The following is an 8,838-nucleotide window of genomic DNA, read 5'->3' on the forward strand; positions in this document are numbered from 1 at the left end:
GCTGCTTGTTCAGTCACAGTGGAACTTCCTGAGCCTCATGTCTCTGGTTCAGGAGGCACTGAGCAATCTTTCTACTCCTCCTCTTCCTCCTTCTTCACCTTGACAAAGTTAAACGGCTGCTGGATTATGTTAGTTGAACATCTGGTACTGAGCTAGGAAGGAATACCGTGAATTAGATGTTTGTTTTCCACTTGAGACTTTGACACAGAGAAGCTATCCTTTTGGTCTTCATCAGGCTTCTCATGTTTTGCTCTACATACACCTCCATAGGTGAGATGCATCCTCCGTGATTCATGACTGATTTTCTTCTTCCTCATTCTGCCTTGTGTAACATCTTTGTAGCCTTGATCATAGGATCATTGAATCTCTACACTATAGAAGCAGGCCATCTAACCTGCACATCTTTGGATTGTGGGAGGAAACCGGAGCACCCAGAGGAAACCCACACAGACACGGGGAGAATGTGCAAACGTCCACACGCTCAGTCTCCCATGTTTGGAATCGAGCCCGGATCGCTGGTGCTGTGAGGTAGCAGTGCTAACCACTGAGCACCCTTGCTCTGTACATTGTGTCTCATACTTGCAGCAATTAGCTCAATCTGACTTTTGGTGGCCTTCTTTGTACCCTTGATAGAACTTTGCAACAGTAGCATCTACTGCCTAAGTAACACTTTCATTCCCGCCTCCTTAACTTTCAGCTAATGTGCCTGTGAGTGCTCCTGCATGCCAGAATGGAGAATAACCGCTCCACTTTGAGTTAAACCCTGCTTGCCCATCCCTATCAGGTTTGCTCCCCCCAGTCAGTGTGGCTGCCGTGCTTGAGCAAGCCTGTGTATTAGTGAGGCTTCAAACCTTACACTGTCAACGATTGTGTGAAGAAATGGCTCATTTATGAAGGAGCAAAGTTCTTGAAGAAATTTATATTCACTGGAACTTGGAGGAAGGAGTTTACCTCATCGGGTACATGCATAGTCAGGTTTCAGAACCCGTTTCTCATATTTACCTGGCAACAGTGCACCAGTGAAAGTAATTCTCATGGCCTGGGTTGTGAATGAGTATTCATAGCTTACTAATGAATGCAATAGAGGTTTCCAATTATGAAGGCCAGGAAAGCTGACCCCCTCCCACCCCCACCCCAAACCCCAGAAGAATCTGGGACTTAATTGCCACATTTTAACCTACTTTCAGGAAACTGATTTTTCTTTTGTCTTCCACCCAACTAAGTTCCTTGGTTTTTCTGACAGTTTCAGGATGGGACTGGATGATTCCACCCAATGCTCCACAACTGACAGAATGTACCGACAGGGGTCCCTCAAAGGATCTATATTGGATTCAGGTTTTCCATAATATCTATAGGTAACTTAAAAGAAGCAGCAGAGAGCTGTATTTCAAGTCTGCTTGTGGACGCTGTGTCATCAATGTAGATATGAGCAGAAACTTGCAGAGATTAAGTGAATGGGCAAAAGACCATTCGATTTATGCCTAAGCAAAGTAGAGCAGAGTATTTATGTTTAAAATGTTGAGAAACCGGGGACCATGGTTGAGCAGCAATTCCATTACATCTCTGAAGAGGTGGTCGACAAATGTAAACAAACATTTAGGAGACAAGAGATTGGAATAAATAGACACGAATATACAGTAATAGCTCTACAAAGCTCTGCTTCAATCTCAGCTGTAGAAAAAGTAATTTTTCACAAAAAATGGAAATTGAAACTTCAAGTTCTTTTTTTCCACAAAGAATTTGAGGCTATTGCCAATTTCAAATGTCAAAGCTCTGTTAGATTTTGTTTGAAAGGGGAATTAACGGTTACAGAGTCAAACGGAATTGATGGAGCTAAGAAATAGATCGGTGCCAAACAGAAATTCCTGGAGGAATTCAGCCAGTGTCTGTGGAGAGAAAGCAGAGTTAAAGTTTTGAGTCCAGTCACCTTTCTTCAGAATTGGACTCAAAACTCTGTTTTCTCTCTACCGATGGTGCTAGACCTGCTGAGTTCCTCCAGCAATTTCTGTTTTTGTTTCAGATTTCCAGCATTTGCAGTTCTTCATTTTATTTCAGTGAATGAGAGAACAGGCTTGAAACGCTGGCTGGGCTGGCCTGTCCCGGTTCTTATCTTCATAATTATAATGCAGAAATGTTCCACAAAGTTCTGACATTTTGATTCACATAGAATGTTGGATGCACTCTGTTCCAACATCATCCTTGTCCACCACTCTTTCCCCAACATCCTTCATCCGTCTTCTCCAGAGTTCTTAGAACATCAAGTACAGTACAATCAATTCTTCCACACTCTTAGCCCACCAAATCAACACATTCCAGACAAAATCCCAGCTGGATTTTGGCTTCTAAAGTGCCCAAAATAGTTGCAATTTATGACAATAAATCAAAAGCATAAGTTACATGGCATGTCTTCCTGCAACAACTTCTCAGCTTCCAGATTCGTCACCAGAAGAATGAATTTGAAGAATAAATTTTTTTGAATTGGATTGAATTGAATTTATTGTCATGCGTCCTGAGGCACAGTGAAAAGGTTTGTCTTGTGAGCAATACAGGCAGATCACAGAGTTAAGTAGCATAGATAAGTAAATAATAGGTAAACAGCGGCAAAAACAAAAACACAGGGAAAGGCAAATGTTAAGAGTTTGAGAGTTCATTCAGCATTCTAATAACAGTAGGGTAGAAACTGTTTCAATAACGGCTGGTGCATGTGTTCAGGCTTCGGTACCTTCTCCCCGATGGTAGAGATTGTAGAAACGCATTACCAAGGTGGGATGGGTCTTTGAGAATGCTGGCAGCCTTTCCTTGACAGCGGGCCTGGTAGATGGATTCTATAGCTGGGGGGTTGGCCTGTGTGATTGTCTGGGCCGAGTTCAGCACTCTCTGTAACCGTCTCTGATCCTGAATGGTACAGTTGCCATACCAGGTACTGATACATCCAGATAGATGGTGCACCTATAAAAGTTGGCAAGTTGACTTGAATGAGGTAAAAACAATGACTGCAGATGCTGGAAACCAGATTCTGGATCAGTGGTGCTGGAATAGCACAGCAATTCAGGCAGCATCCGAGGAGCTTCCTGAATTGCTGTGCTCTTCCAGCACCACTGATCCAGAAGTTGACTTGAATGCCAAACTTCCTCAGTTGCCTGAGGAAGAAGAGACATTGTTGGGCCTTTATCAGATAGTTTTTGGCACAGCATTGGGCATTTAACACTGATGAGTGATCTGAACTTTCACGAGTCGTAATAGAAAAAAAACTATTGCCTTTCAGCAGCTCGTAGCTTCAAAGCAAGGAAGGAGGTATTTTGTGCAGCAATGAATTAAAGTGAAAACAGAAAATGCTGGAGATCACAGTGCCTCATTTGCAAACGCTATTCACCAAAGCACTTCCATATCCTGCAAAGTAACCTCAGCATCTATATTATTGACTTGGGGGAGCTGTGAGGGAAGCCTCTGCTAAGTTTTATCCTTCAACATCTGGAGTCTTGCTTTGGCTGAACTAAGGTCCTGTTTATTATCAAGGCACTCCCAAGCTGGCTAGGAGTCTGTTTAAAACAAATGACTTGACTGTATTTAATGGGAATCTCTAAGGAGTGATAAGTGGTGAGAAGCAATTGAAGAGAATTCTGGGAGAAGCTGGTGGAGTCACCATGACTGAGAAGGATTGCAGAGGACCCAGTGCTTGGCAGGAAAGAGAGCATTCAACAGAGGGCACTGGTGAGAAGCAACCGAGGAGAATGCTGAGAGATGTCGATGCAGTCACCTGCAATTGTGAGTTTTCGAGTAGCAGCGTTCCCTTGATCAGCAGCTGGGAACCGGAATAAGAGAGGCCGGAGGGAGCAGACAGTGACAGGAGCAGGTAAAACCTTGAGTGGGGGTCGTTGACTTTGATCTATGACAGGGAGAGCCTTGTAGCCACTGCACTTAGCCATATCACAAGTTCAAAAGTGACATTTTGGACAGAAGGACTTAGAGTCATAGCATCATAGAGATGTACAGCACAGAAATAGACCCTTCCATCCAACTCGTCCATGCCGACCAGATATCCTAAATATTCTAGTCCCATTTTCCAGCACTTGGCCCATACCTCTCCAAACCCTTCCTATTCATATACTCATCCAAATGCTTTTTAAATGTTGTAATTGTACCAGCCTCCACCTCTTCCTCTGGCATCTCATTCCATACACGAATCAACCTCTTTGTGAAAAAGTTGCCCCTTAGGTCTCTTTTATATCTTTCCCCTCTCACCCCCAACCTATGCCCTCTAGTTTTGGACTCCCCCACCCTGGGGAAAAGACTTTGTCTACTTATCGTATTCATGCCCCTCCTGATTTTATAAACCTCTATGAGGTCACCCCAGGAAAAACAGCCCCAGCCTATTCAGCCTGTCCCTATAGCTCAAATTCTCCAACACTGGCAACATACTTGTAAATCTTTTCTGAATCCTTTCAAGTTTCACAACAACTTTTGATTGGTAAGTTGTGATCAGGTGAATCTTTTCTCTCTTAGCTTTAATTGCCATTAACCTTTTCATACCCAGAAGGTTTCAGAGTAGTGGGATTTAGGCTGATGATAGAGGAATACACTGCTGGGATTATGACTTAGAGTAAGAATTTGGCTGTTGTTTGCACAATAATGTCTTTAGTATTTCATGACAATCTAACACTGGGAACTACCTAGTTAGCTGTGAGGTGAATTTAATAGAAATTTATTTTAATTAAATAGTTGCTAGAGGGTAAAAATGGCAGTCAGCAGGATAATATGTTTCTCCGGCAGAATGGGGGAAATCAGAGACTGTTCAAGCATCTCTGGTAACTACATCTGCAGGAATTGCAGTTCCTGAGAGACCACATGGTTTGGTTGGAGTGGCAGTTGAACATATAGGAGCAGGGAGGAGGCAGAAACAATCATAGACAGGAGCTTTAGAGACCCAAGGTACAGGAAAATAGATGGGTGACCACGAGAAGGGCAGGCAGTGACTTATTCCTCTCCCTGACAAGTATGCTGTTTAGATACTGTTGGGAGGGATTACCTATTAGGGGATGACGACAGCAGCAGCAGGAGTGTGGCATCATAACTGGCTCTGTTTTTCAGCCGGGAGGGTCAAAGTCCAATAGAATAGTAATAATATGGGTCTCTATCATCAGGGGCACAGGGGGATGTTTCTGTGCCAACAGAGACTCCAGGATGGTGTGTTGGTTCTCTGGTGCCAGGGTCAAGGATGTCTCTGAGTGGGTGCGGAACATTCTCAAAGGGCAGGACCAGCAGCCAGAGACCGTGGTACACATTGATACTAATGACACAGGCAGAAAGAGATAAGGTCCTGCAAAGGGAGTTGGATAGTCAGTTGAAAAATGGAACCTCTCAGGTTGTAATCTGTACAAGAAGGACAAGTTATAATTGGGAGGGAGTGTTGCTTGTGCCACCTGGGAGGCAGGGGATGGGAACCAGAGCAGGAGATCAGCAAGTGAAAGACCGAAGAGGGACTGGAGACAAAGGTCATCAAGACTAAGAGGAAGACCAGACAGGAAAGTTACTGAACACAACAGGAGTAGCGGTCTGAGGTATATTTGTTTTAATGCGAGGAGTATGACAGATAAGGTAGATGAACTTAAAGCTTGGATGAGTACATATAGTTGGGACGTTGTAGCTATTACAGAGACTTGGTTGAAAGAGTGATAAGACTGGCAGCTTAATGTTCTGGAATTTAGATGTTTCATGTGAGAAAGAGAGGGATGTAAAACAGGTCAAAATCTTAGAATTCCCTCTCTAAGGGCATTGTGGGTCAACCTACAGCACAAAACTGTTAGTGGTTCAAGAAGGCAGCTCACCCCCACTTCTCAAGGGAAACTAGGGTCAGGCAATAAAAGTGCTGTCCGGTCAGCAATGCCCATGCCTGACAAATGAATGAAAAAAGGTGGAGGAGTCGCATTACTGATTAGGGAGAATATCATGGCTGTACTGAGGGAGGACACCTTGGAAGGCTCATACAGCAAGGCCATGGGGTAGAGCCCAAGTATAGGGAGAACATAGAACATTATAGTGCTTTACAGGCCCTTCGGCCCTCGATGTTGTGCCGATCTGTGAAACCAATCTGAAGCCCATCCATCTGACATTATTCCATCTCCATCCATATGTCTATCCAATGACCATTTAAATGCCCTTGAATTTGACGAATCTATGACTGTTGCAGGCAGTGCATTCCACACCCCTACTATTCTCTGACTAAAGAAACCACCCCTGTCACCTGTCTTATATCTATCATCCCTCAATTTAAAGCTATGTCCCCTTGTGCCAGCCATCACCATCTGAGGAAAAAGGCTCTCACTGTCTACTTTAATTAACCCTCTGATTATCTTATATGTCTCAATTAAGTCACTTCTCAACCTTCTTCTCTCTAATGAAAACAGCTTCAAATCCCTCAGCCTTTCCTCATAACTAACACACCATATGCCTTCTTAACAACCGTATTAACCTGGGTGGCAACTTTCAGGGATCTATGTACATGGACACTGAGATCTCTCTGCTCATTTACACTACCAAGAATCTTACCATTAGCCCAGTACTCTGCATTCTTGTTGCTCCTTCCAAAGTGAATCACCTCACACATTTTTTCATTAAATAGATCCTTGCAATACATCAGGAGTAACTGAACTCCAGGATGACTATTTCACATCAACCACCATCCTCAGTCTTCTTTCAGTTAGTCAATTTCTGATCCAAACCGCTAAATCATCCTCAATCTCATTCAATAGCCGACCATGTGACACCTTATCAAATGCCTTACTGAAATCCATATACACATCAACCACTTTACCCTCATCCACCTGTTTGGTCACCATCTTAAAGAACTCAATAATCTTCTGGCACTATTCCTGTAGACAACGATGACATAAAGATCAAAGCCAAAGTCTCTGCAATCTCTTCCCTGACTTCCCAGAGAATCCTAGGATAAATCTCATCCATCTCATGGGATTTATCTATTTTCACACTTTCCAGAATTGTTAGCACCTCCTCTTTTTGAACCTCAATCCTATCTAATCTAGTAGCCTGTACCTCAGAAGGGTGCAATCACTTTGATGGGATTGTATAACAGGTCTTTCCACAGCCAATGGATGAAGAAGGAACAATTATGTGGAAATATGGTGGAAAGATGGAATAATGGGGTGGCTGTGGTGGGTGCTTTTTAACTTCGCCTATATTGACTGGGGCTCACTTTGTGCCAGGGGCTTGGATGGAGGGGTATTTGTTCGGTGTGTCCAGGAGGGTTTCTTGAAGCAACATATAAATGGTCCAATGAGGGAAGGGGTGGGGCGGGGTGTTTGGGGGCATACTAGAACTGGTGTTGAGGAATACGCCTGGCCAGGAGATCAATGGTTAAGTGGGGGAACATTTCGGGAACAGTGCCACAATTCTATAAGTTTTAAGTTACTTATGGATAAGGACCCGAGTAGTCATCAGGTGAAAGTACTAAATTGCGGAGAGGGTAACTATCACAATATTTGACAGGAAAAGGGTGTACTAATTATAACGAGGTCAGTCAGGCGAACATCATAGAATATGAATTCCCTAAATGAGGCTGTTAACCTGGTCCAATCAGGGATCCCTGGGTGATAGATAAAAACAGTAACATCCCACCAACACCCTGGAGTTGTTCAGGGAGAGGTGGGCGCCGCAGGGAGTGGAGTGCATTATTTCTCCCTCCAACTCTATTTTGATTTAGTCCCTACCCTCCCCTTCACTGTTTTGATCACACAGCACTGCCCTTTGATGTGAAGGGCAGTGTTTGTCACTGGCCACCCGGGTGTTTTCCTATCTTCCTGGTGGTGGAAATTGAATAAAGATTTGTGCACTTTGTGTCTTTCACTGTGTCTCACCCCTGCACACACACACCATGGGTGCTGGGGATAAAATAAGCACTACCGCATTTAGGTGGTAGTGTGGGGATTAAATTTAAAAGAAAAAAAAAGAAAAAGAAAAAAAAAGAAAAAGAAAAAAAAAGAAAAAAAAACAGTAACATCCCACCAACACCCTGGAGTTGTTCAGGGAGAGGTGGGCGCCTCAGGGAGTGGAGTGCATTATTTCCCCCTCCAACTCTATTTTGATTTAATCCCTGCCCTCCCCTTCACTTTTTGATCACACAGTATTGCCTTTTGTGAAGGGCACTGCTTGTCACTGGCCACTTGGGTGTTTTCCTATCTTCCTGGTGGTGGAAGTTGAATAAAGATTCATGCACCTTGTGTCTCTCAGTGTGTCTCACACCTGCACACATACACCATGGGTGCTGGGAAAAAAATAAGCACTACCGCAGTTAGGCGGTAGTGTGGGGGTTAAAAGAGAATAAAAAGAAAAAAGAAAAAAAAAAGAAGAAAAAAGAGGAGTGTCAGAGGCTCTGTTTGCTCTAAAAAAAACAGTAACGTCCCACCAACACCCTGGAGTTGTTCAGGGAGAGGTGGGCGCCTCAGGGAGTGGAGTGCCTTATTCCCCCCTCCAACTCTATTTTGATTTAATCCCTGCCCTCCCCTTCACTGTTTGATCACACAGCATTGCCTTTTGTGAAGGGCACTGCTTGTCACTGGCCACCCGGGTGTTTTCCTATCTTCCTGGTGGTGGAAATTGAATAAAGATTCGTGCACTTTGTGTCTCTCACTGTGTCTCACACCTGCACACACACAACATGGGTGCTGGGGATAAAATAAGCACTACCGCAGTTAGGCGGTAGTGTGGGGGTTAATATAAAAAAAACAAAAAAAAAAGGAGTGCCAGAATTCCCGAAAAAAGAATAAAAAAAGAACACGAGTGTCTGATCTCCTGTTCACTCTGAGAACTGGCTCTGAGGGAGTT

The sequence above is a fragment of the Chiloscyllium plagiosum genome, chromosome 6 (assembly GCF_004010195.1).
Source record: "Chiloscyllium plagiosum isolate BGI_BamShark_2017 chromosome 6, ASM401019v2, whole genome shotgun sequence".
NCBI classification, from domain to species: Eukaryota; Metazoa; Chordata; class Chondrichthyes; order Orectolobiformes; family Hemiscylliidae; genus Chiloscyllium; species Chiloscyllium plagiosum.